This window comes from Microcaecilia unicolor, chromosome 10 (genome assembly GCF_901765095.1).
Source record: "Microcaecilia unicolor chromosome 10, aMicUni1.1, whole genome shotgun sequence".
Taxonomy (NCBI): Eukaryota; Metazoa; Chordata; class Amphibia; order Gymnophiona; family Siphonopidae; genus Microcaecilia; species Microcaecilia unicolor.
This window is the reverse complement of record NC_044040.1, coordinates 122867841-122893811: the sequence shown is the minus strand read 5'-3', so window position 1 is coordinate 122893811 and position 25971 is coordinate 122867841. Positions and strand designations below refer to the sequence as shown.

The 25971-nt window shown below is 44.4% G+C and overlaps 1 protein-coding gene across 1 annotated transcript in view; it reads right to left on the bottom strand.

The window, feature by feature from the left end:
* PSAT1 (phosphoserine aminotransferase 1) overlaps window positions 1–25971 on the bottom strand; it is a 624187-nt gene that overhangs the window by 66559 nt on the left and 531657 nt on the right. The window lies entirely within an intron of this gene.

Sequence of the window (25971 nt, the reverse complement as noted above, 5' to 3'; positions counted from 1 at the left end):
CGCCCCCAAAAAAGCTATTCTATAAACTGTGCTTCACTTTCACCTAGGAGTCATGTGTAAATTTAGGCGCTGCCATTTGCACTAACAAAAACGTGTTGCAAATGCCTGTGCCTATATTTACATGCGGAGCCCCATATTCTATAATTACGTATGTAACTCAAAACCATGCCGACGAAATGCCCATTACCCTAACATTTCCAAGCCTCCTTTTTTGGGCCATGCTTAAAATTTAGGTGCATACGTCAAGTCAAATTAGTGCCAATAATTGCTCATTAAAATGCCAATTATTGGAACTAATTAGATTGTTACTCAATTAAATTGTGTGTGCAATTTGGGTATGTTAACAAATTTGTGCATGCAGTTTTAGCACTTTTTATAGAATTAGAGGACAAGTGTCCAAGAACATTAACTTTCTAAGTCAGAAAGCCAGGTTTGATCTTTGTCCACTTTACACATACCATTAGCCCCTGCAGATTCCACTGATGAAGAAATGTACCACAGACTTTTCTAAAACCCATTTTAAAAACTTTATTTTTAATTCTAGAAAGCAAATCTTCCATGTCATTCAACTATTCTAAGATGATAAAGCAAAGTTACTCACCTGTAGCAGGTGTTCTCCGAGGACAGCAAGATGCTTATTCTGTCTGATGGCACTCAACACTAATCAAAAATTATCAAACCACCATATCATATACTAGTTTTCTAGAACTCGGTGGCAACTTTTTTCACACAGACCACTCAACACGTAGTTTGCCTTCTTCCTCATTGGTGACTATTTATTCATCAATATTACAACCCCTTCATCCCCCTAACAGTGGATTGAGTGGTCAGGGTGAAAAAAGTTGCCCTGAGATCTAGAAACCTAGTACGTGATATGATGGCTTGACAATTTTTGATTAGTGTTGGGTGTTATATGGTACATGTATGAATGACCCCACTACTACATTTATTTAAGTTGGACTGGTGTATTTGATATTCTGACTGATGGGTCACATCATTGACAGAGCCCTGGTATGGAAACACTCTCCAGCATTCTGTTTTCTAGAAGCCTTTGGAAGTGGCCTGCTGTGCATGAACATGTCTTCCTACCCACCATCATTGTGCCAGGACCAGGGCACTCTAATATAATAGCTGACAGAATGCAACTGTGAGGGGATAGGGTGGGGCTGTCCTCATAGAACATCTGCTACAGGTGAATAACTTTGTTTTCTTTGAGGACAAATAGGATGTGGTATTCTAACTGATGTGATTCTCTAGCTACCCGGCTATCCGAAAGAAAAAAGGGAAAGAAATGGCCTGCAACAGACAAGGAGAGCCTGGAACCAAAACAGATAGGCCTAGGGGTGGAGTTGGATTCTAGGCCTCAAATTCTGAAGGACTGTCTTACTAAACCGGCTATTGGGTTTGGAGTTTTGTTCTGGACAGTAGTGTGATGTGAATGAGTGGACTGAAGACTACGTTGCAGTCATACAACTCTCCTCTATGGAGGCTGATCTCAGGTTGGCATCTGACACAGCAGGCAAAATAGGGTTACCATATTTTGTCCTCTCAAAAAAAAAAGGACACGTGCCCCGCCCTGTCCCACCCCTTTTTGCATCCTCGCCCCGCCCCCTGTCACATATTCCTCTCCCCTCGGGTCACATATTCCCCTCCCCTCCCCCGGGTCACCTCCCCTCCCCTCCTCACTTACTATCTACTGCCCTGGTGGTCTAGTGACCTCTTCGGGGCAGGAAAGAGCCCCCTCTTTCCTGCCCGGAGCTCTGTCTTTGCCCTGCATCCTGTTGCTGTGACGGTCTTGGGATTCAAAATGGCCACCGAGAGTTGAAGTCTCGTGAGGCCGCTTCAACTCTTGGCGACCATTTTGAATTCTGAGACCGTCACAGCAACAGGAAGGATGCAGGGCAAGGGCAGCGCTCCGGCCAGGAAAGAGGGGGCTCTTCCCTGCCCCGAAGAGGTCACTAGACCACCAGGGCAGTAGATAGTAAGTAAGGGAAGGGGAGGCTAGGATAGGCCCGCAACTCATCTGTACATGTCCTCAAAAAGAGGACATGTCCGGGTAAATCCGGACATATGGTAACCCTAAGGCAAAAGTAGAGGCTGACCAAAGACGAATCACCACTGGAGATATGAATCCAACAGTCCTTATTGATATGAATAAAGGAAGGACCCGACATGGGCCGTGTTTCGACGCATGCAAGCGCCTACATCAGGGGTCAAATAATATAATCTATGGGTGAAAAATCATAAAATATTAATAGAAACAATGAACAAACATGTATAACTGTATGCAAAAGAATATGAATTTTGAGGTTTGAAATTCAAACCATGTACATAATGATCACCATGCAAATTGAATAATAAAAATTATCATATATATACGATAAAAAGAAAGAAAAATGTACACAGTAAAAAATAAAAAATGATATAAAAAATACCAGCGCACATGTATCTTTAAAAGAACAATTAAAAAAACAAATAAAAAAATGTGAGTTAATAAGACATTCACAATAATTAGAATTAGAAAAAATAATAAAGGATTAATTAAAAACATTCACAATAATTAAAAGAAATTAAAAAAAATCAACAATCAATATGCCATAACTGGTATGGGTGTCATGTTGATGAACAAATCAAGAATAATAATAGTATATTTTACTGGTTTTCAATCCACTAGTGACATGAGATACGAAAAGGAGGAAAATTGCGTATTTGAATTTGGAATATAGAAGAATTGATTGAACAAACGCAAAAAAAGCCAAAAGAGAAAAAGAATATAATAAAAAAATAAAACTGATGACAAAACTGTTTGATGGGGAAAAAAGTGATTATGCATGGGTGGGTCTCTGCGGACCCACCTGATTTTTGGCATTGGAGGAACAGATTTCACAATCTTTTATTGCATGAGCGAAGGGCGGTGGGACCCTCATAGAAGAAGAGGACACAGTTTCTGGAGACTTGGGGTCCCTATATCCAGTCTCTGACTCCACGCGCGCGCAGCTCAGTGTTAAACGGTTTATAAGTTTGTTTTTTTTTTAAGGGGGGGGAGTTTAAAGGAGGGGGGAAGGTATAGGATGTATTACTTGGATGCAAATGTGCCTTATTATGGAGAATCTAGTTGCATCGTAGTGGGTGGGGGATGGATTCATGGGAAGGGGGTGGGGGGAGGGGGACAGGGAAGGAGGGGATTACACCTAAAACATAAATTTACTTTGAAGTATTCTTGAGTGTTCTGTACATGTAAAAAATCCCATAGAGTATGGATTAGTATTGGAGGGTGTGAACTTACTGCAAGCCTATGTTTGTACTTCTTGTGAATGGTGTAATGTTTGCACTGTCAGTTGGATCTTAATAAAAGTGTTGAAACATAAAAAAAAAACTGATGACAAAAGATTACGTTGTTTTTAAAGTAAAAACTTTTATTAAAAAAAGGGATAAGACCAATAGCAAACATTATGTCACAATGATATCTATCTAAAAGAACTACGGCATAGAAAAAATGTAACCGAATCGCGGTTGAGCAAGTCTTGTGCAAACTTAACCAGTATTTTGCCAGAAAACATAATGTGATACACTAATCAGAAGAGATAAGGTCACGGAACAATTTTACTAGAATTTGAAATTATGATTGTTTATATGTTACAGACTAAACAGCACAAAAAAACGAATAGTATTTGACATCTTGAATAATAATTAAGATAATGATAATGAGCCTCATCAGAAACACTTGATTACAGAAAAACAGGAGGGAAAGAAGAATACCATCCAAAATATAACTAAAAATGTTAAAATGTTGTTAAAAGTCCAAAACTGAGAACCAAATGTATCAAACTATAGTTTTTACCAAAACATTTATAAGATATAACCCTGATGCATGACACGTTCTCCAATATAAGCTCATAATCAATTTCCCAATTAGAAATAGTACCAGTTCATCACGGTCTTGCCTGAATCTCCATTACCCAAATTGCAAAGGACTAAAATACAAGACAACCCATGCGTCCAACTTCTCTTACATAGGCATGTGCCTGTGGAACGCATTGCCACAAGTGGTGAAAACAACTTATGATTACCTAAAATTCAGAAAGTCATTAAAGACTCACCTATTCGGAAGGGCATATCCGAATGACCCAACTTAAATGACTCAACCCTGCAACACTTCACTATTAAAGATCGTATTGGACATTACTGAACTCTTTTACCTCAACCCAACTTGATTGAATCTTATCTTCCCTATCCCAATACAACATTTGTACCTATCCTGTACCGGATTTGGCGAATGCTTTCATGGTATTATGTAAGCCACATTGAGCCTGCAAATATGTGGGAAAATGTGGGATACAAATATAACAAATAATAATATATTAACGGTAGTGAAGCCATAGATGCGACAACAGTGTGAAATATGCTTATGAGGCATAATAACAAATCAGAAGTTAAAGAAAAATAGACTGCAAATTGAGGGAGTCTCCACTTCTGCCTGCTGTGATTCGTCATCGTAGAGGATTTCCCTGTTTTGTATTTTGGATCTGGGCATCTGGCATAGCCATGGCTCTGATATTGTGAGCCATGATACGACCCTCCAGAGTTAACTCAGCCTGGGCATAAGTTATGTTATATTATACAAGACTTCTATTCCGCAAATACCAAAGCAGTGGAATCAAATGTATTTATTGGAACAATACCCGACGTGGCCACTTATCTGCTACTTCCAACTAAACTGATATGCATATCAGTTTAGTTGGAAGTAGCAGATAAGTGGAACTAGATTTTGGAACTACTAGTGTGTATGATATATTTACATACACTTTTGATAGTTTATACCCCTGACGCAGCCTGAGGGCGAAACGTGGCCACGTCGGGTATTGTTCCAATAAATACATTTGATTCCACTGCTTTGTTGTTTTTCATCTACTGTTTTGTAAGCAGTTGTGTGCCTTTTTGTTTTTTTTGTTTTATTCCGCAAATACCTACACAGTTCTATGCAGATTACAATGTTCAAAATCACTGGACAAACCAACAACCCAGGAATTACAATCTCAAAACCTGACACAATCTAATTTTTAAATACTTCATATTTGTTGAATAACAAAGTTTTTAACGCCTTTCTAAATAACATGTAAGTCCATGAATCGAAGGAAGCAACGCATTCCATAGTAGAATCACTTGATAGTGAAGTGAAGAATCAAACATTTTTTGTAATTTAATCTGCTTTACTGATGGAAAGTGTAATAACGTCTGATTGCAGATACTATAAACAGGGCCATTATGAAGAAATATAATCCAATCAGGTAGATAAGATGGAGCCTCGCCATTCATGATTTTAAAAATAATGGTGCAAAGTTTAAACTGAGTCCTGACTTCCACAGGGAACCAGCGGGTCAGGGAAGGTATGGGAATTTAAACAATGTTAACGTTTGTAGACGTTGATAGTCCAGGAGTGACAAATTCTTTGTTGGAAGTGCCTATTACAGGATTAAATGACATGGCTGACTCTTTGTTAAAGGTTGCTTGTATAAATGAATGGTCTGGTCTATTAGACAAAAAACAGTTTTAATATGAGTGGAGGAGTGGCCTAGCGGTTAGAGCACCAGTCTTGCAATCCAGAGGTGGCCAGTTCAAATCCTACTGCTGCTCCTTGTGATCTTGGGCAAGTCACTTAACCCTCCATTGCCTCAGGTAAAAACTTAGATTGTGAGCCCTCCTGGGACAGAGAAATATCCAGTGTATGTGAATGTAACTCACCTTGAGCTACTACTGAAAAAGGTGTGAGCAAAATCTAAAAAAAAATATTAAAAAAAAAATTATATATATATATATCCTATAAAATAAAAAGCACATCTAACGTTCTGAAGCCGCCAGCGTTGCAGTGAAGCCTGAAGCCCTGAAGTGTTCGTTTCCTTTGTAATAGCACCGCCCTCCACAGGAATTGGACCAATCACTCTCAAAGCCCCGCCCTCAGAGCCCTCCCGTCATCGGAGCCCTCTGTTCGTATCTTCGTCATCGCTCCGCCCTCCACACAGACTCAAAGAAAACGGGAAACCGAAGAAAAAAAAAACGGGAAAAAGAAGCAGTGGGTGAAGCGCTGAACCCCCCCCCCCCCCCCGGAACACCGGTGCCGGCAGTGAAGCGGTGAAAAGCCTACCTGCAAAGAAAATGCTCAGCTGCCCTTCCCACGAGAAGAAAAGAGAAAAACCGGCGCTGTCAGTGAAGTGCTGAACAGACTCCCTCCTCATTTTCAAATCAGCTGGCGTTGCGAAAAAAAAGAACGAAAGCCGTGCACACCCTCCCTCCATAGTTAACACTGTGCTGGCCAATGCAAACAAACATGAAACAAAGGTAGGCAGGGCAACATCGCTATATACAATAATCTCTGTCTTCAAGTAGGACCGAAAAGGGAGGGGGCGGGGCCTGCAACACAGACATAAGGAGAGCAAGGGAAGGAGGGGGTCATGGAAATCACTTCACCACACACACTCTCTGTATCTCTCAGACACACAAACACACACACACACACTTTCAATCCCTCTGTCTCTCTATCACACACACTCACTCTTGGACTCACACAGTCTGTCTTACTCTCTTACACATGTGTGCAGTCAATCACACCTGTAACTGAGGGGAAGTGAGATACAGCATAGAAGGCAGCCATGTTGTTGTGCAGGGCCTGGGGGGTGCTGGGGAAAGTGATGCAGTGAGAGGTGTGGGTAAGGAAAGCATCCAGAAACTGGGTGAGACCTGTGTTAACAGCTAATACAGACTGGAAACTCCCACTGGTCAGAACAGAGAGAGATGCAGTGATTTTGAGGTGGACAGGGATGGGGTTATTTCTACGGGTCCTGGGCTGAAGGAGGGGTTGGAGCAGCTCACAAAGCTGCTGAATGGTCGCCCTATCGAAACGGTACCTTGTCAGACACTGCTGGTCAGTGAGGTCTAAGAAAGTGGTGCGGGCCTGAACACTTGGGGCCGTGAGTACCTCCTGTGGTTTGTGGCCTCTTCCTCCAACATGCAAGCCGCCAGTGAATTTAGTGCCTCCATTTCCCCACCAGTGCAAGTAGTAGTAGTAGTCAAACAACAGCACCACACAGAAGCTCACTCCCACCACACCCTCTGGTGACTCACTCGCCAAACAGGGAATAACTGTGCTCACACACACAGCTGCAGCAGTACAGGGGAGAAAAAGACAAACGGAGGTAAGAGAATACAATATAAACGTGGGAACAGTCAATGGTGAGGGGAAGGGCTGATAGGGAGTAGTGGTATCTGGGTTTGGGGGCTAGAAGAGGTAGGGAAAGGTGAACAGGTAAAACACACACGAGGCAGGTGAGGGTGCAAACGTTCCAACTAGGGCACACAGACAAAGGTAACAGGTACTCAACACACTCAGCTTTCTCTGCAACCAACAATTCAGCTCTCCCAACAACGATCTCGCCACTCTCCAACTCCACACAATCGCTAATGGGTCTAAAGACGATTTCCCCCTTACTGTGGTCGCTTTTATTTCGGGTCTAAACAATGATGCCCATGTTCCCGCCCATGCAAAACCATTTTGCTATCCGTTATACGTTGGAGGTGGCCATCTCGCAACGCCGCCCCTAACACGCCCCTTGTTAGGGCGTCCGTACCTGGGCGTTCGCGCGCTCAGAGCGCACTGAAAGTCCTGTTTCGATTATTAGGTTTGGGCGCCCTTTGCTCATGGAGACGTCTATATGGCTTTTGGGTCAAAATCTGGGCACCCATCACTTTCGAAAATAAGGCGGATAGTGTTCCACTTGTTAGATGATGTGTCTGTGCATCAGGTGATTAATGAGGCAACACATCTGGTGGGACATGTTTTGGATTTGATTTTTTTTCTGTCCCCAATACTATTAGATGGTTTACTGAGTACTCCTAAAATTGATGCTGTTAGTTGGTTGGACCACACACATATCTTTTGATTTGTTTTTGGATAGAAGTGAAAAAGGTTGTGGGATCCATCATCAGCAATTAGAAAATAGATCACGTTTTGAAACGATTGATTTGTGGGATGCTTGTGCTCCTTGTTTGTGGTTTGATAGTACAAGTACTGTGGATGAGATGGTGGATTTATGGGTGAAATCTTTGGATAAAGCTTTGGACTTTGGGCTCCAAAGAAGGAAATTACGGCTAAGAAGGATTATTGTCTGTGCCCTTGGAGAACATCTAAAGTTGTTAAGTATGATCTGAATTGTGAAGGGCAGAGAGGAAATTGTGTAAATCCAAAGATGCTGATGATTATGATGGGTATATGATTAGATTAACTGACTATACTCAATTGTATGAGGATTTGAGGAATATGTATTATCAACAACAGGTAGCAGAGGCATTGAATAGACTTTGGGAGTTGTTTCAGACAGTGATTTTTTTTGTTACATGGTTATAAAAAAGAAAGGCGATTGTTAAAGGGCAAGATGTTAATATGTTTTTGGACTTTTTGTTCAGGAAGGTACAGAAGTTGAAAGATGGTGTGGTTTCACAAGATCAACAACGAACATCAGAGCTGGTGGTAGACAATCCATGGTCTTTTTTTTAGTTGATGGCTGTTAAAGAGATTGAAGGAATAGTGAGGTCAATTACACATACATGGTCTTTATGTGACCCCCTGTTATTCTGGGGTGTTACAGGAATTAGACCAACAGATAGCTCCCTCCATAACTTTGATTATAAATACATCTTTAAGAGAGGGTGTTTTTCCGGATTTCTGTAAACAGGTTACTGTGAAACCACTGTTGAAAAAAACTACATTAGATTCTGCAAATCTGAGTAATTATCAACCAATATCGACAGTGCGTTTTGTTGTAGGAGGTGGAAGGCCTCCAATTATTTTAATATACAGAATTAATTCCTCATATTTGGACAGGGAGAAATGGAGGTTTTTCTCTTTCCAAAAACAGGGGAAAGCTTGCTGGAATAGCAACACTCTCTACCCCCCCTCTCTTGCCAAGTCAGGTGATTAAATCTGATTGCCCACAATCTCTCTCATTGAGCAAGGTCAGGCCTCAGGGAATACTGCAGACAGAAGTCTTTCCCAGGTCTTTTGTATAAGATTATTTCAAAGCAAATGAGATTGACTTTATCTTGTAACAGTGAGAGGAATAACACTTGCAGAAGACATCTTAAACACTTGCAGAAGACTTCTTTCTCTGCCTAGAATAACTAGATCAAACACTATATCTCCCTGACATACAGATCTCTGGAGCCTATAGCAATAGCTTTATGCCAGGCAGCAATAGTCCTATTACTCATCTCTTTGAACACAAGGAGATCTATGTTATGACATAAACACAGGGTCTGAGCTGACAGAGAGATGTAACACCTCTAAAGGGAAGCAGTTTTTAACTCTTGTCTTTAGAATAAGAATGACCTGGGCTGTCAGAAGGAAAAGTAATTAACTCTTGCCTCCTCTTTTTAGAATTAGAATATCTTGCCTCCTCTTTTTAGAATTAGAATAAAAATATGAATAGAAGAGATATAATATCCAAAAATATTTAGACAAGAGACCAACTGCATCTTCAAAGGGAATGTAAACAGATTCTATGTATTTTATTGATACTAGAGATCCTGACTGACTGTAAGATGCTAACTAAGCGGGTGAGACAATCCCTCCCCCTTGTGCTCCCTTTTTTGTCTTGAAAGGGAAAAGAAACCCTATATAATATTTCTCTGCCAGATAGGAGGCTGGTCAGTGTGCAGCGTTATTGGCCTCACGCCAGAGAACTGGGAGACTGCCCTGACCAACTTTCCATTGTAATTTCCATTTCTATACATGTTCTCATTTCTGTTGAGGCAGCCTGGACAGAGAAAACATATTAATTTGTTAATTCTGTTTAACTTTGGTTCAGTCCTGCAAGTGGTAGAATGCCATCTGGTTTTAATTACTCAAATGTCTAGCTTTTGCTAGACTAGAGGTTAGAAAGGTCAGAGAGAAATAAAACTTTCTTTGTCCCTTTTTGAGTGATGGATTGTTAATGCTAGTTCATAGGCATAATAAATAAACCACATCTGGATGCCATTCTAAGTAAGGCATACTGGACAGTCTCGAGGGGATCAGCAAGCAGGCAGTTTTAAAAGATTAGGCTGAATGCTGTTTAGAGAGAAGGAAATAGGTGATAATTTAGATTTTGTCTTATAAGGAATTCTGATTCTGCTTATTTTAAAATATGTTTTATTCTGTTTAATTAATAAGTTCTATTTCTCTATGTAAAATATCTTTTCAATTCAGTGTCTGACTTTCAAGTGAGATTTGTCTGCACTTTAAGAGGTCATCATCTGGTTTGAATTATCCACAGTCCTAGCTAGGTGAAAGAGGTCAGGAAAAGTCAACTCTTCTCCTTGATGGATTATAGTTAAGTGTAGGACTGGCCCCTTGGCCCCTTAATGAATGCCAGAGTCCGGTTAGTATTTTAAGTTAACTGGGAATCTGAGAATTGAATAATAATAAAATGCAAGAGATAGGTGCCACATTGTCTAGTTTGAGAGGCCCCAGGTCGTAGGTCAGTTTAGGAAATATCTGAAACCTATGTAACTGATATTTTGAGTAAATGTGTAGAGATAATTAGTTCAAGACAGGGTAATCAATCTATTCCTTACCATCTGGTGAGAAAGGGGGGCTAGAGGGGTTTAGAAACAATATATAAATGAGAACAGAAGCAGCTTACGTTAGACGAGAAGGAACCAAGACAGGAGACGCAGAGAAGGAGAGGTCTAGCGCTGATGTCCTACTTTGTTTGCTGGCAAATAAAGAAGATTTCTCTCTCATTCTGGTGTGTGGTGTTTGACTCCTGAAGTACCACAGATTTTGCTAACAATAGTGGTAATTCCTGCATCAATTCCTGGTGTCAGAAGTGGGATCCCGGACCCTGCATCAATTTCTGGCACCCAACTGACTGAGGAACACTGACCGGGTATGTATTCTGTATTGTAATCCTAGGAAACTGTACTCAGCCCCTCAAAAGTTGAGGGAAGGGGAGTCTGATCAACTCTCAGCGAAGGCCTTAGTACCTTCTAGTCTAGTGGGGACTAGCAGGGAAACCGTCAGAGCTTATCTGTATCTGAACAATCTGAAATTGTTGGGTGGGATTTTTTTGTACAGAAATTAGCGTTGGAAGCAAAAATACATAGTAAAAACTTTTTTAGATACATTAAAAGCAGGAAACCGGCCAAAGAGTCGGTTGGGCCGCTGGACGAAAATGGTGTTAAAGGGGCGATCAAGGAGGACAAAGCCGTAGCGGAGAAATTAAATGAATTCTTTGCTTCGGTCTTCACCGAGGAGGATTTGGGGGGGACACCGGTGCCGGAAAGAATATTTGAAGCGGGGGAGTCGGAGAAACTAAACAAATTCTCTGTAACCTTGGAGGATGTAATGGGTCAGTTCAGCAAGCTGAAGAGTAGTAAATCACCGGGACCTGATGGTATTCATCCCAGAGTATTAATAGAACTAAAAAATGAACTTGCGGAGCTACTGTTAGAAATATGCAATCTGTCCCTAAAATCGAGTGTAATACCGGAAGACTGGAGGGTAGCCAATGTTACTCCGATTTTTAAGAAAGGTTCCAGAGGAGATCCGGGAAATTATAGACCGGTGAGTCTGACGTCGGTGCCGGGCAAGATGGTGGAGGCTATTATTAAGAATAAAATTGCAGAGCATATACAAAAACATGGACTGATGAGACAAAGTCAGCACGGATTTAGTGAAGGGAAGTCTTGCCTCACCAATCTAATGCATTTTTTTGAGGGGGTAAGCAAACATGTGGACAATGGGGAGCCGGTTGATATTGTATATCTGGATTTTCAGAAGGCGTTTGACAAAGTGCCGCACGAAAGACTCCTGAAGAAATTGCAGAGTCATGGAATCGGAGGTAGGGTATTATTATGGATTAAGAACTGGTAGAAAGATAGGAAGCAGAGAGTAGGATTGCGTGGCCAGTATTCTCAGTGGAGGAGGGTAGTTAGTGGGGTCCCGCAGGGGTCTGTGCTGGGTCCGTTGCTTTTTAATGTATTTATAAATGACCTAGAGATGGGAATAACTAGTGAGGTAATTAAATTCGCCGATGACACAAAATTATTCAGGGTCGTCAAGTCGCAGGAGGAATGTGAACGATTACAGGAGGACCTTGCGAGACTGGGAGAATGGGCGTGCAAGTGGCAGATGAAGTTCAATGTTGACAAGTGCAAAGTGATGCATGTGGGTAAGAGGAACCCGAATTATAGCTACGTCTTGCAAGGTTCCGCGTTAGGAGTTACGGATCAAGAAAGGGATCTGGGTGTCGTCGTCGATGATACGCTGAAACCTTCTGCTCAGTTTGCTGCTGCGGCTAGGAAAGCGAATAGAATGTTGGGTGTTATTAGGAAGGGTATGGAGTCCAGGTGTGCGGATGTTATAATGCCGTTGTATCGCTCCATGGTGCGACCGCACCTGGAGTATTGTGTTCAGTACTGGTCTCCGTATCTCAAAAAGATATAGTAGAATTGGAAAAGGTACAGCGAAGGGCGACGAAAATGATAGTGGGGATGGGACGACTTTCCTATGAAGAGAGGCTGAGAAGGCTAGGGCTTTTCAGCTTGGAGAAGAGACGGCTGAGGGGAGATATGATAGAAGTGTATAAAATAATGAGTGGAATGGATCGGGTGGATGTGAAGCGACTGTTCACGCTATCCAAAAATACTAGGACTAGAGGGCATGAGTTGAAGCTACAGTGTGGTAAATTTAAAACGAATCGGAGAAAATTTTTCTTCACCCAACGTGTAATTAGACTCTGGAATTCATTGCCGGAGAACGTGGTACGGGCGGTTAGCTTGACGGAGTTTAAAAAGGGGTTAGATAGATTCCTAAAGGACAAGTCCATAGACCGCTATTAAATGGACTTGGAAAAATTCCGCATTTTTAGGTATAACTTGTCTGGAATGTTTTTACGTTTGGGGAGCGTGCCAGGTGCCCTTGACCTGGATTGGCCACTGTCGGTGACAGGATGCTGGGCTAGATGGACCTTTGGTCTTTCCCAGTATGGCACTACTTATGTACTTATGTACTTATGTAGTGTGTGTGATGTATGAATGTTAAATGAGTGTGGACTTCTTATAGCTGCGGTTCCAGTTAACGCGAGTTCAACTGGCCAGCGACGGAAGGAAGCGATTGTTGTTTGTCTACCTTGTGTCTCGGGACGTGTGGACCCCTTACCACACTTCCAAAAAATTTCCCTTCCTTTCTGTGTGTTGTAACTGTAAGCATTATGGGGGGGACATCGTCTAGTCAAACTGGTACTCCCCTAGATTGTATGCTTAAGAATTTTAAGAAAGGATTTTTAGTTAATGATTATGGACAGACTTTAAGCTTAAGTACTCTAAGAACTTTGTGTGAAGTTGAGTGGCCATCTATGGGAGTGGGGTGGCCCCCTGGTGGCAGCTTAGATATTGAAGTAATCCGGAAGGTCTACAGCATAGTTGTAGGAGAACCAGGATATCTTGAACAGCTCCCTTATATAGATTCCTGGGACAGCCTTGTCACTGAACCTCCCTCTTGGTTAAAAACCTATATGGGATCCCCGGTAAAGTTCATGTTGGGCCGCGTTCAAAGAAAGATTATTAGAAAATCTAAACTGGAGGAGGGAAAGAGTCCCAGGAAGCCCACCATCCAATTGGTGGCTTCCGCCCCTACTCTGTCCGAGAAACCCATACTCTCTGATGACCCCTCAGATCTTGAGCCACCACCTTATGGCCCATTGTTGAGGTTCCGCTCCACCCCCAGAGATCCACGGCGTCCAGCCCAAGCCTCTCCAGCACAGGCTTCTCCGGATAGTTCCTCCCCTTCTGTGCAAACCCCGCCACATCCTAGGTTGGATTTTTCAGCCAGCATCTACCCTTCTCTGCCACATCCTTCCCTGCTAACCTCCCATGACCCGTTTTGGGCCCCACTCCCTGACTCCTCAACTCCCGACAGCCCAGCCCTTCCCTCTAGTACCCCTCCCCACTCATCAGGGGCCCAGCATCCCTTTCAATGGACTGAATCACCTGTGATCACCTCTCAGCCTATGAGTACCCCTCCCCATCCCTCAGGGGTTCAACACACCTCCCCTGAATGGGTTAGACCCGCTGCAATCACCTTTGAGCATGATAAGGGGGTAGCTCCTAGCTCTACCTCAGGTTGCATTCCCACCTCCTCGAGAGCTCTGCCCCTCCGTCAGGTAACCACCACTCGACCGGATCCTAATAATCAGGATCAGGTTATACAGGCACAGGCCTACCAGTATGTACCCTTCACAACCACCGATCTCCTGAATTGGAAGACGCATTACCCCTCTTATACTGAAAAGCCTCAGGCAGTGGTGGATCTAGTGGCTAGTATTATGGCCACCCATAACCCAACTTGGACTGATTGTCAACAGCTCCTCCTGACCCTCTTCACAACTGAGGAGAGGCGGAAGATTTTACAAAATGCTGAGGCCATCACGCGAGCGCGTGTCCCCGAGGGGATACAGGACCAAGAGGAATGGGTTAGAGCTCGGTTCCCTCGTGCAGCTCTAGCTTGGGATTCAAATAACGGGCAGCACTATGAACTATTGTCCGGCTATTGCCGGGACTTGCTGGAAGGTATGAAGAAAGGCGTAAAGAGGCCCATTAATCTGGCAAAGGTCTCTGAAATTCTCCAAGGGGCAACTGAATCCCCTGGGGCCTTTTTAGAGCGACTAATTGAAGCCTACAGAACATACACCCCATTTGACCCTGAGGCACTAGAAAACCAGAGAATGGTGAATAGTGCATTGGTGGCCCAGAGTATGCCAGATATCCGGAAGAAGCTGCAGCGTCAGGAGGGATTCGCAGGGATGAATACCACCCAGCTAATTGAGATCGCAACAAAGGTTTTCGTTAATAGGGATCAGGAGATGCGCCGAGAGGCTGACCGGAAGATGCAGAAGAAGGCCGACCTTTTGGCGGCAGCCATTACTAATTCCACCCTTAACCGAGGTCGACCTCTAGCCAATGGGAAGCCAAAGTGGGACCCCGGACCGCCAGCCCAGCCTCGAGATTCCTTCAATCAATCCCGGCCACGAGGGGAGAATCCCAGACCACGATTGGAGAGGGACCAGTGCGCCTACTGCAAGGAAAGAGGGCACTGGAAAGATGAATGCCCCCAGAAGCGCCAGGGACTGAGAAGGGGACCAGGAGATCGAGGAAGCCGAGGCCGAGTTCGAGAGGGAAGGTATGAGCCTTCTGAATCTGACATCATTGGGATAGCCGAGATGGCAGAATGGGATGAATAGGACAGACTGGGTTCCTACAAACTGGGCTCCCAGGAACCCATGGTCAAGCTAACCATAGGGAGCCGCTCAATTCCATTCATGATTGATACAGGAGCTGAACACTCTGTTGTGACGGAGCGATTAGCGCCTGTGTCTGGAAAAACTGTCCGAGTGGTGGGAGCCACGGGGGTGCAGAACCGGAGGCCCTTCCTGACGACCCGTAGATGCCAATTAGGCTCACACACAGTCACTCATGAATTCCTGTATATGCCAGACTGTCCAATCCCTTTGTTAGGCCGGGACCTGCTGTCCAAGCTTAGGGCCCAAATTTCCTTTGACTCTGATGGCCAGACTTCGGTCTCCTTTCGGCCCCTGACATCCAGCCCTAAGGGCATATTGAGTTTCTGCTGCCCCCTTGAAGAAGAATGGCGGCTGCATCAGTCGCATGGCCAAGTTGACCTACCCCTGGCCGACAGCTTCCAGGTCAATGGGGTATGGGCAGAAGATAATCCCCCAGGGTTGGCCCGAAATATTCCCCCTGTTCATGTAGATTTACTTCCGGGTGCCCGGCCAATCCGTCTTCGTCAATACCCAATTCCCCGAAAGGCTCTGGAAGGGATTCAAGCACATCTGAATCGTCTGTTATCCCATGGAATTATTCGACCTTGCCAGTCTCCATGGAATACGCCACTGTTGCCAGTCCAGAAGCCAGGGACTGAGGACTACCAGCCAGTCCAAGACTTACGAGTGGTCAACAAATCCACTATTTCATTACACCCTGTAGTGCCTAATCCATATGTCCTGCTTGGATTGATACCTTCTGGAGCTACCCATTTCACGACACTGGACCTAAAAGATGCCTTCTTTTGTATTCGGGTGGCCCCCGCCAGTCAACTGCTTTTCGCCTTTCAATAGGAAAACCCAGTAACAGGACGGAAGCTTCAGTATACATGGACCCGCCTGCCACAGGGGTTCAAGAACTCCCCCACCATTTTTGGGACTGCCCTAGGACAAGACCTTAAGACTTTTAAATCTGAGCCTTCCAGGCGAGTTTTACTCCAGTATGTAGATGACCTCCTGATTGCAGCAGTGACCCAGGAAGAGTGTATCGAGGCCACCAGAGAATTGCTGGAGTTACTCTTGGATGCGGGCTATAAGGTCTCCCGCTCGAAGGCCCAACTCTGTCAGTCAGAAGTGAAGTATCTGGGCTTCTGCATTTCCTAGGGAAGTCGGAGACTGGATGTCAGAGGAAGCAAAGCGGTTTGCTGCAGTTCCCCCAACCCAAGTCCAGAAGGGAAGTTGGGAATTTCTGGGAGCAGCCGGATTCTGCAGAATTTGGATTCCAAATTTTGCACTGATGGGCGAAACCCCTTTACTAGGCCCACAAAAGTGGGGGTGAAAAGGACCATTTGAATGGGGACCTATTGCTCAACATCCTTCATCGCCATAAAGAAAAGCCCTACCTCCAAGCCCCTACGTAGGTCTTCCTGATGTGGAGAAAACCTTTCTCACTGTATGTCCACGATCGACAGGGGGTTGCTCTGGGTGGTGCTGACCCAGATGATGGATCCTGGCAGAGGCCTGTTGCATACCCTGTCTAAACAGCTGGATGGATGGCTAAAGGATGCCAGCCTGCCTGGGGCCATTGCAGCAACAGCCTTACTGGTCCAGGAAGCTGACAAGTTGACCTTGGGGCAAGACTGGGTTGTCAAAGTCCCCCACGCAGTTCTCACCCTCATGGAGTACAAGGGCAACCACTGGTTTACAAATAGCCGCATGGTTAAGTACCAAGCCAGCTTATGTGAGAATCCACGGATACACCTGGAAACAGTAGCTACATTCAATCCCGCCACTCTTTTGCCAGCATCTGAGGGACCACCGGATCATGACTGTATCCAAACCATAGATGAAGTGTACTCCAGTCGACCAGATCTTAAAGATGTTCCTTGGAGGGACCCAGATGTAATTTATTTCACAGATGGAAGCAGTTACGTGGAGAACTCCAAGCGATTGGCAGGCTATGCTGTGGTGACAGAGGACAAGGTGATAGAAGCAAGGGCCCTGCCCCAAGGAACTTCAGCCCAGAAAGCAGAACTTGTGGCCCTCATAAGAGCTCTGGAGCTAGCAGCAGGACTGGTGACCAACATTTATACTGATTCCAAGTATGCCTTCACAACTCTACACGCTCATGGAGCTTTGTATAAGGAAAAGGGACTCATAAATGCCGCAGGCCAACCTGTTAAGTATGGACCCGAATACTTCAGTTGCTAGAGGCCGTTTGGGCCCTAAAAAGGTAGCTGTCATTCACTGCCGGGGACACCAAAGGACAGATACTCCAGTGGCCCGAGGGAACCGCCATGCTGATCGGGTGGCCAAGGAAGCTGCTCGAGGACCCCCAGCAGGTACTGTGACCCCCCCTGTTCCAAAATTCGACTGCAAGAATGGACGCCTATGTACACCCAAACGGAAGAGAAATGGGCTCAAGAAGAAGGGGCAGTAAGGAGACCTGATGGTTGGTTACATCTCCCTGATACCAGAGTTCTGGTGCCACGCCACCTAGCTTGGCCTGTAGTGTCTCAAGCTCATGACCTGTCACACTTAGGGAAAACAGTCGAGCAGTGGTCTTGGAAGGATTGGATAGTCTGGTTGCCACTGCCTCTGCCCAATGTACTCTCTGTGCCCAGAATAATGCTCGTCAGGGACCCCGTATTCCACCAGGAGTTCAGTCCAGAGGACTAACACCCTTTGAGTCCCTAGTCATAGACTTCACAGAAATGCCCAGGAACGGTAGGCTCCGATACCTCTTGGTCATGGTCTGCACTTTCTCTGGGTGGGTGGAAGCATACCCTACAGTCACTGAGAAAGCCACAGAAGTAGCTCGAGCCCTCCTTAGGGATGTCATCCCCAGGTATGGACTGCCCCTTGCCATAGGCTCAGATAATGGTCCCGCCTTTATTGAAGCCACACTTCAGGCCCTGTCCCGCGCATTGCGCATTACCTGGAAATTGCATTGTGCCTACCGTCCCCAGAGTTCAGGGCAGGTTGAGCGGGCAAACAGAACCTTTAAAAATAGCCTAGCAAAGATTTGTCAGGAAACCCAACTGAAATGGCCACAGGCACTGCCACTAGCCCTCTTCCGCCTCCGATGCACCCCAACTAAAGGAACGGCCCTCTCTCCCTTTGAAATTGTGTATGGGGAGCCCCCAGCTATTTTGCAGGGAATTAAGGGAGACATAGGGACTTTAGGGTCTGCCCAGGTGCAGGAGCAGGTAGCCCTCTTGGCCCGGATAATTTCTGAGCTTCAGTCTTATGTGAGAGAAATAAACCCTGTCCCCTTCCAGGCTCAGGTACATTCCTTCCTGCCAGGGGATAGAGTTTGGGTGAAAGACTGGAGGCTCCAGCCCTTGGGGCCCCGGTGGAAAGGACCTTTTACTGCTTTGCTTTCTACCCCTACAGCTGTGAAGGTCGTAGGGATAACTCCATGGGTCCATTGGTCTCGAATCAAGTCTGCTGACCAGACTGAGCCCAGCACGGATCAGACGGAGCCTAAACAGTGGAGAGCAGAAAGTGATCCTGCGGAGCCATTGAAGCTGCGCTTGACCCGAACCAAAGAATCTACTAGCTGAAAAGAAGGGTCAACTGCATACCGCAGGAGCTGCTGGAATTCGGCTTCATACTGAGACTCTTTCTTGCCCTGATTCTGGCTTTCCTGGAATTTGAGAGCTTGATCCTTGTCAGTTGAGGTTCTATCCCAACTGGTATAAGAACTCAAAGACTGAGAACATTATATTAGAGTAATCTGTGACTAGCACAGACTGTTGGAATGTTATTGCTTGATTAGTTTGCTGTATTTGTTTGAGGTTAGGTAGAAAGAAAATGTTAGTAGTTTGGGTGCTTTTGTTGTTTTCTACTCCTTGCCTCCTTTTTCCTAATACCCCAACTCGCTCCAACCTTTGGCTACACTCTGTCCAGGAACTAATTAGCCAGGCAAAGATTACTTCCCCTTGTATTGTGTGTTCCCGATTTTCTCCTTACACCACAGATGTCCCAGCTGTTCCTGTCTCTGTGCCGCTTACAGCTCTTATACCTCCCTACTTTTCGAGTTCGGGCCCTTGGAGCCAGGATTATACTTGGTGGTCCTTTTATAATGCTACTTTCCCCTCTGAATCTTCTCTACGGCCAGTCTTTACGTCTCCCTATCCAGCTTCTGCAGTGTTTTGTTTAACAAGAAACATCTCAACTGTTCTTCCCATTTCCTGTAACTATACCAATGTTCTCCCAGAGAAGGGGGAATCTGTGTGGGTAGTCTCTCCAGGTACTCCTATGTGCCCTATTACCGTACCTGCAGATTATGACCCAAGTGATTATCTGGCTCCTAAGCGTACCACTGAGAGGACCATAGTGTCCCGGCCTATTTTCTACTTTCATAAGTCCCCGGGGTATGAAGAGTTTGGAACAAGTGAGCAGCCTGTCACAATTGGGGATTGGCACCTATGGTGTGCAAAGTCTCCATATCGTCTTCGTTCCCCCTGGGATAGGGGCTCGCATTATGGGCATCCTAAGTACCTTGTCCAGCCTGAGCCAACATTTGTTGGGAACTTCCCTCACCCTCTCCTTGGCCATTACTGGCTCTGTGATAATGTCCTCCACATGATTCTTCCCCCCAAGTATGATTTTTGTGTATTGGTAACCTTGAATTATTTTCCTAAAGTTATTCCTCTTCTCAGGCCACCATCCCTGCACCGCTCTAAGCGAGAGGCCTTGTCCTTACCTTCCTCCGTTGCCACAGAGGATGAGGCGATTGAATTAGCCCTCCAGTACATCAACTCTACTTATCCTCTGACTAAAAAGAGACTTGTGGCCCTTTCTGCCACGGCCTGGATTCCAATTGGGGGCCCGGTAGCGGGTATCACTGAACTAGGCATGGCTGCCCGGCGACTTCAGTCCCTGCTCCATGTTTTAGTCCATGAGCTGAACGTGGTAGTCAATGCATTGCAGGATCAAATTAATGAATTAAGTGTAGTTTCTCGGTATAACCGTATGGGCCTTGACTACCTCTTTGCAGCCCAGGGTGGCCTCTGCACAGTGCTCAATTCTTCAGAGTGCTGTACCATTGTCATAAATAGGACGCATGTAGTTAGGCATGCCATGGATAAAGTCCTACAACTGGCCAGCCTTAATGTGGAGGATTACCGAGGAGGATTAGACCTTACCTCCTGGTGGTGGTCATTGACCTCATGGATACGTCCCCTGTTCATTTTCCTAATAGTCTTAGTTTTAGCAGGATTGTTGTTTTGTTTCTTGGCCTCATGTGCTTCGGCAGTATGCCGTCGGACCTTAACGAGTAGGGTAATGGTGATTCACAAGCCTATTCCTAGACGTTATGCCCCAGGAGGAGGTATGGAGTTGGGATCACTATAGTCCCAGAGTTTGAGTTGTGAGACTTATCTCTGCATAAGCTGATTTTAGTCTCAAAGGGGGGAATGAGGCAGCCTGGACAGAGAAATCATATTAATTTGTTAATTCTGTTTAACTTTGGTTCAGTCCTGCAAGTGGTAGAATGCCATCTGGTTTTAATTACTCAAATGTCTAGCTTTTGCTAGACTAGAGGTTAGAAAGGTCAGAGAGAAATAAAACTTTCTTTGTCCCTTTTTGAGTGATGGATTGTTAATGCTAGTTCATAGGCATAATAAATAAACCACATCTGGATGCCATTCTAAGTAAGGCATACTGGACAGTCTCGAGGGGATCAGCAAGCAGGCAGTTTTAAAAGATTAGGCTGAATGCTGTTTAGAGAGAAGGAAATAGGTGATAATTTAGATTTTGTCTTATAAGGAATTCTGATTCTGCTTATTTTAAAATATGTTTTATTCTGTTTAATTAATAAGTTCTATTTCTCTATGTAAAATATCTTTTCAATTCAGTGTCTGACTTTCAAGTGAGATTTGTCTGCAGTTTAAGAGGTCATCATCTGGTTTGAATTATCCACAGTCCTAGCTAGGTGAAAGAGGTCAGGAAAAGTCAACTCTTCTCCTTGATGGATTATAGTTAAGTGTAGGACTGGCCCCTTGGCCCCTTAATGAATGCCAGAGTCCGGTTAGTATTTTAAGTTAACTGAGAATTTAATATTAATAAAATGCAGGAGAGAGGTGCCACATTGTCTAGTTTGAGAGGCCCCAGGTCGTAGGTCAGTTTAGGAAATATCTGAAACCTATGTAACTGATATTTTGAGTAAATGTGTAGAGATAATTAGTTCAAGACAGGGTAATCAATCTATTCCTTACCATCTGGTGAGAAAGGGGGGCTAGAGGGGTTTAGGAACAATAGATAAATGAGAACAGAAGCAGCTTACGTTAGACGAGAAGGAACCAAGACAGGAGACGCAGGACACAGAGACACAAGACACAGAGAAGGAGAGGTCTAGCGCTGATGTCCTACTTTGTTTGCTGGCAAATAAAGAAGATTTCTCTCTCATTCTGGTGTGTGGTGTTTGACTCCTTAAGTACCACAGATTCTGCTAACAATAGTGGTAATTCCTGCATCACTGTCATATTCTAGACTATTTCTATGACTATTTCTTATTATTTATCCTAAATCTCTGGATAAAGAATAAACTTGTGTTTTCCCCAAAGGAAGCTTCCTTGGTTCTGTTCTTTGTTTTAAAGGCTTAATCAGCTGTCAGAGTTTCTTAAGGTACAGTTGAGAGGATTGTTTTGCGTGAGTAGTGCTGGCTTGGTGGCGGCTCTGGAGTGCAGCACGAAAAGGCGCTAACACTTTCTTAGGTAAAAGTTTAGAGAAAGTAGATTTAAGGCAGCTTGATGATTTTGTGGAGTGAGTGGGTGGCCTAGATCCATTTCAATATGGATTCAGACATACACACAATGTTGAAACTTTGATGATTTCTACTATAGAAATATGGAGGATAATACCTGCTTCTGTTTGGTATCGCTCAATGTATCGGGAACATTTGATTCAGTTGGATTTATTACTTGAGACATTGCAAAAATTAGGAGTGGATGGACAGGTTCTTTGTTGGTTCACTTCTTACTGCCTTAGAGGAGGGAGGTCTTCTAAAAGGACAGCATCACCCTGGTGCAGCTGGAAGTAATCCTGTAGAGAGGACCAGCACATCAGGGGAAGCAATATCCTCTCGTACCAAGGATGTGTCTCCAAGTCCTGCCCAGGAGGGAAGGGTTAGGACAGCTGTTGTAGTTGGTGATTCGATTATTAGGCATGTAGATAGCTGGGTGGACGTGAGGATCGCTGGTCATTTGCCTGCCTGGTATGAAGGTGGCGGACCTCACGCATCACCAAATAGGATTTTAGATAGTGCTGAGGAGGAGCCAGCTGTCTATTTATTTATTGCATTTGTATCCCACATTTTCCCACCTTTTTGCGGGCTCAGTGTGGCTTACAATACATTGAGTGATGGAAGTACAATTTGTTACAATTCGGTTATGGATTACATTGTGAAGAGTTATATGAGACAAAATCAAAGTATCTTTAAGGAATATAGCAATGGAAAAGAACAGTGAAACATTGGAAGGAAACAACGGGAAGCTAAAGGGCAATATATAATAGTAAAAAAAAAAAACATATGGTATACATTTTTCTGTGAGTAAAGGTATGAGTGTGGTGAGATTTCGGGGGGGGGGGGTGAGAATTCATAAGTGGATGTATTGATGTATTACTGAACAGTGATACATATTGGTACATGTGGGTACCAATGACATAGGAAAATGTGAGAGACAGGTTCTGGAAGCCAAATTTGGGCTCTTAGGTAGAAAGCTCAAATCCTGAACCTATAGGATAGCATTTTCAGAAGTGCTACCTTTTCCACACGCAGGGCCCAAGAGACAGGCAGAGCTCCAGAGTCTCAATGCATGGATAAGGTGATGGTGCAGGGAGGAGGGTTTAAGATTTGTAAGGAACTGAGTAACATTCTGTGGAAGGGGGAGCCTATTTCAGAAGGATGGACTCCACCTTAACCAGGGTGGGTCCAGGTTGCTGGCATCGGAATTTAAAAAGGAGATAGAGCAGCTTTTAAACAAGAATCTGGGGGAGGCCGACACTCACTCAAAACTGCATGGTTCAGAACAAGGTATCTTTCAAAGATATCACCAAAACAGGGAAGATAGAGTATTCTGATAGCGAGGTTGCAAAAGAGAACATAGTAGATCAGGTGGCCTTAAATAAAAATCAGACAAAAGATTGCAAATTAACACTGTCAACTACTGAGCAAGATGTAAATAGGCAGGGCCACTGAGAGGGGGGGACAGGGGGGACAAAAGTCCCCGGGCCCGGGCCTCCGGGGGGGGGGCCGGCGCCACCGCAGTCCAGCCCACCCGCTCTCCGTCGCTCCCACAACTAACCTGAAGCGCCTTCATCTTCAACGCAAGCAGCAGCAGCAGGGCAGGCCACTCCTTCCTTCCGTGTCCCGCCCTCGCCTGACGTAACGTCCGCGAGGGCAGGGAAGGAAGGAGAGGTCTGCCCTGCTGCTGCTGCTGCTTGCGTCGAAGATGAAGGCGCTTCAGGTTAGTTCAGAGGGCCCGGCACTGGCAGCGGGTGGAGGGGGGCCCGGCGACCTCGGGTGGGTGGGGGGGGAACGCGACGTGACCTCGGGGGGGGGGGGGGGCCCAGGGGCGGCCTTGTCCCGGGCCCGGCCCCGGCTCTCGGCGGCCCTGTAAATAGGAACAACAAACATAACTTGAAATGTCTATATGCGAATGCTGAAGCCTAAGAAATAAGATGGGACAGTTAGAATACATTGCACTAAATGAAAAATTAGATATAATAGGCATCTCTGAGACCTGGTGGAAGGAGGATAACTAGTGGGATACTGTCATACCAGGGTACAAATTATAGTGTAGTGATGGGGTGGATCAAATTGGTGGAGGGGTAGCATTGTAAGTTAAGAGGGCCTTGAATCAAATAGATTGAAAACTCTGCAGGAAACAAAGAACATCTTGGAATCCCTATGGATTGAAATTCCATGTGTAAAGGGGAAAAGGATAGTGATAGGAGTGTACTACCGTCCACCTGGCCATGATGAACACACAGATGTAGAAATGTTATCAGAAATTATGGAGGCTAACAAACTTGGCAACACAGTAATAATGGGTGATTTCAAATACCCCGATACTGACTGGGTAAATGTAACATCAGGGCATGCTAGGGAGGTAAAATTCCTTGACGAAATCAAGGACTGCTTTATGGAGCAGCTGGTACAGGAGCCAGCAAGAGGAGGAAAAATTCTAAACCTAGTCCTTATTGCAGCGCATGATCTGGTGCAGGAGGTAATAGTGCTGGGGCCGCTTGATAACAGTGATCATATGATCAGATGTGATATCGGCTTTGGAGTAAGTACATATAGGAAATCCAATACGATAGCATTTAACTTTCATAAAGAAGACTATGATAAAATAAGAAGAATGGTGCAAAAAAAAAAAAACTTAGAAAAGCAGCTGCGAAGGTCAAACATTTATATCAGGCGTGGATGCTGTTCAAAAATACCATCCTGGAAGCCCAGGCCAAATATATTCTGTGTATTAAAAAAAAGGAGGAAGGAAGACCAAACGACAGCTGGCACAGTTAAAAAGTGAGGTAAAGGAAGCTATTAGAGCTAAAAGAAAATCCTTCAGAAAATGGAAGAAGGATCCGACTGAAAATAAGAAACAGCATAAGGAATGTCAAGTTAAATGCAAAGCATTGATAAGGCAGGCAAAGAGGGACTATGAAAAAAAGATTGCATTGGAGGCAAACACACAGTAAATTTTTTTAGGTATATTAAAAGCAAGAAGCCAGCAAAAGAATCGGTTGGAGTGCTAGATGACCGAGGGGTAAAAGGGGCAGTAAGGGAAGACACAGCCATAGCAGAGAGATTAAATGAATTATTTGCTTCAGTCCTCACCGAGGAAGATTTGGGAGAGATACCGGTGTCAGAAATGGTATTCAAAGATGATGAGTTGGAGAAACTGAATGAAATCTCTATAAACCTGGAGGATGTAATGGCTCAATTTGTGAAATTGAAGAGTAGCAAATCTCCTGGACCAGATGGTATTCATCCCAGAGTACTGATAGAATTGAAAAATGAACTTGCAGAACTATTGTTAGTAACATATAATTTATCTTTAAAATCAAGCATGGTACCAGAAGATTGGAGGGTGGCCAATTTAATGCTGATTTTTAAAAAAGGTTCCAGAGGAGATCCGGGAAATTATAGATTGTGAGCTTGACATCAGTGCCGGGCAAAATGGTAGAGATTATATAAAGAACAAAATTACACAGCATATTCAAAAGCATGGATCAATGAGACAAAGCCAACATAGATTTAGTGAAGGGAAATCTTGCCTTACCAATCAATATTGTGTATCTGGATTTTCAAAAGGCGTTTGTCAAAGTACCTCATGAAAGACACCAGAGGAAACTGGAGAGCCATGGGATTGGAGGTAGTGTCCTATTGTGGATTAAAAACTTGTTAAAAGATAGAAAAGAGAGAGTAGGGTTAAATGGTCAGTAAACAGAGAGTAGGGTTAAATAGTCAGTATTCTCAATAGAAAAGGGTAGATAGTGGGGTTCCCCAGGGGTCTGTGCTGGGACCACTGCTTTTTAACATATTTATAAATGATCTAGAGATGGGAGTAACTAGTGAGGTAATTAAATTTGCTGATGACGCAAAGTTATTCAAAGTTGTTAAATCACAACAGGATTGGTTCATAAG